At 36.4% G+C, this 2,717-nt stretch overlaps 1 pseudogene; it reads right to left on the reverse strand.

Moving 5' to 3' along the window:
• Positions 1 to 797: 797 nt before the first annotated feature.
• Positions 798 to 1,719, reverse strand: LOC120598043 (olfactory receptor 4S2-like; annotated as a pseudogene).
• Between the last annotated feature and the right edge of the window lie 998 nt (positions 1,720 to 2,717).

The raw sequence follows: 2,717 nt of genomic DNA on the forward strand, positions 1-2,717 counted from the left end.
ACTGTTGACTGAGTCTCAGTCATGTAGTGGTCACAGATGGCTTTATTTTCATTCAGTTTCTTTAGTTTTTCCTGTTAGTCGCTTTATGTTAATAGCAGTGGCAGGCTACATATAGACCATAATGAAGATGAGGGTGAGTTAGCAGAAGCATATTAATGGAATGCTATAATTAAAAGGGGGGGGGGACTTAGAGGTAGTTATTTTGAATTCCTGTGTTGTTTAGGTAAAGAAAATGCATCCTAGAGCAGAGGATGAAAAAAGTCTCTTGGTTTTAAGACTGTTATATCTCTTTCACATTCTGCATACACCTCCCTTCCCATTCTAACCATATTAGATTGAACTTTTACAATGTTTTTGAGGAGTTTTATCAAAATGCTTTAGTTCCTATCTCTGTTACTTTTCATATATCCTTTCGTTCATGCAACATATACATAATGAGTACTTAATATGTACTAAATGCAGTTCTAAACACTAGAATAGAGCCTTAAGCATTTTCCTTGTACTCTTATTCTTTAAAGAAAATGGCAAAAAGATGAAAATGGAGAGAAGGAAATAATAGTGCTGAGTGTGAACATGTTGAGCTTCTGAATTAATAGGGTTTCTAATTTTTTTTGCCCTTGATGTTTTAGAAAATTATCTGATTATGAAATATTAGAGCAAATAGAATAATAATGATGACAAATAATACCTTTCTTCTGTAGAATGTGTTATTCTCTCATTTGTTCTTCCTCCAAAACCATGTGAAGTTGTTATTATTGTCGTCATTACACAGATGAGAAAATTTAAGATTATGCAGCTTAAATAGTCACTTCCAACAATTTACTGTTAGCATCTCAGAAAACTTTCCTGTGCCACAGTTTCTTCATTGCATTCTTTACTTCTGTATTTCTCATTGTATAAATCAGGGGATAGAACATGGGGGTGATAATGGTGTAAAATACAGCCACCATCTTATCTTCGGAAAAGGTAGTGTCGGGACACATGTACATGAAAGTACAGGGACCGAAAAAGATGATGACCACAGCAATGTGGGAGCCACAGGTGGAGAGAGCTTTGAGCCTGCCCTCGTGGATTGCTTTCTCAGGGACACTAGGATGACTGCATAGGAGATTAGCAAGATAACAAATCTCTCCAGAGTGATGATTCTACTGTGTCCGAACAGGCAAGTTTCAGCACAGGATGGACATCACAGAAGTAAGGATCGATCTCATTGGGCCCACAAAATGGTAGTTGGACAAATGGAGCCAGTTGGATACTAGAGAGTAAGAAGCCATCTCTCCAGGTCCCCAGCAACATTTTATTGCATTTTTCTCGATCCATGATGGTCATATAGTGTAGAGGTTTACATATAGCCACATAACGATCATAAGCCATTATAGTAAGGATGAAGATCTCAGGGCAGCCAAAGAAATGTACCCCAAAGAGTTGTAACATGCAGCCCTCATAGGAGATGGTTTTACTCTTAGCTAACAGATCAATGATCATCTTAGGAGCTGTGACTGAAGAATAACAAATGTCCACAAAAGACAAGTAGTAGAGAAAGAAATACATAGGAGACTTGAAAAGGTTGCCCATGTGAACTGTCAGCATGATGAGGAGGTTTCCCAGAAGAATGACCGTGTAGAGGAAAGAGAACACCACAAAACTAATTTCTTCAACCTCTAGGTTCTGAGAAAGACCCCAGAAAACAAATTCAGTTACATTGTTTACTTTTTCCATGGACTTAGTCTAGTAGGTCAAGCTCCTAAGACACAATTAAATTATCTGAAAAAAAAAATAACGACAACCAACACATATTTTGACTAATAACAAATGGAGAATCACAGTAATTGAAAATAGAAAAATAAGTGCGTACTGCTGCTTGTGATGTACTAGTAAAGAAACTGAAGTGTGCATATTATGACATCTTTATGTGACAGTGCATTCAGTTCGCTTCAGATGAAATGACAAGTCCAGAGAGATAAAGCAAACCCTCTAAGTCGCACATCTAATCAAGTCTCACCTCTATCATTTTCTTAAATTAAGTTTATTGGGGTGACATTGTTTAATAAAATTATATAGGTTTCAATAATTATATGTTTCAATAAGTATACATCTGTATATTGCATTGTGTGTTCACTGTGCAAGGTCAAATCTCCTTTCCTCACTTATTTACTAAGATTTTTTCTTTTTCTTCCTTTTCTCTTTCCTTCCTTCCTTCCTTCCTTCCTTCCTTCCTTCCTTCCTTCCTTCCTTCCTTCCTTCCTTCATCCTTCCTTCCTTCCTTCCTTTTTTCTTTCTTTCTTTTTTTCTTTCTTTCTTTTATTTAGAAATTTAATTAGTTCTTATTCGATGTAAGGCACTCAACCTAATTTTAAAAGAACATCTATGTTTGGGGAGATCATAACATTTATATATCTAGAAAAGTTCATCTTTTTTTGACACAGAAACATCTACCCGCATTTTCCCTTTTGAATACTGCGACGAGTATTCAAGTAGTTAAGACTAGGTGAACTCTGCACGTTCTTCTTATAAAACTAATCTTTGTGCACATGAATTTATGGTCTCTTAGTTGATATCAAGCTCTTACAGTCAAGAGGTGCTGTGTGTGGTAGGAAAAGGATGAAAATTATACAAACCTGCTTCTGAGATAAAGGTGCAGCAACTCCAGATACACCATTAGCTTCATGGGGCTTCTGTTAGCCCATTTGTGAAATGGGAAGGTTTTAGTTTCACGA

The sequence above is a fragment of the Pteropus medius genome, unplaced genomic scaffold (assembly GCF_902729225.1).
Source record: "Pteropus medius unplaced genomic scaffold, Ma_sr-lr_union100, whole genome shotgun sequence".
NCBI classification, from domain to species: domain Eukaryota; kingdom Metazoa; phylum Chordata; class Mammalia; order Chiroptera; family Pteropodidae; genus Pteropus; species Pteropus medius.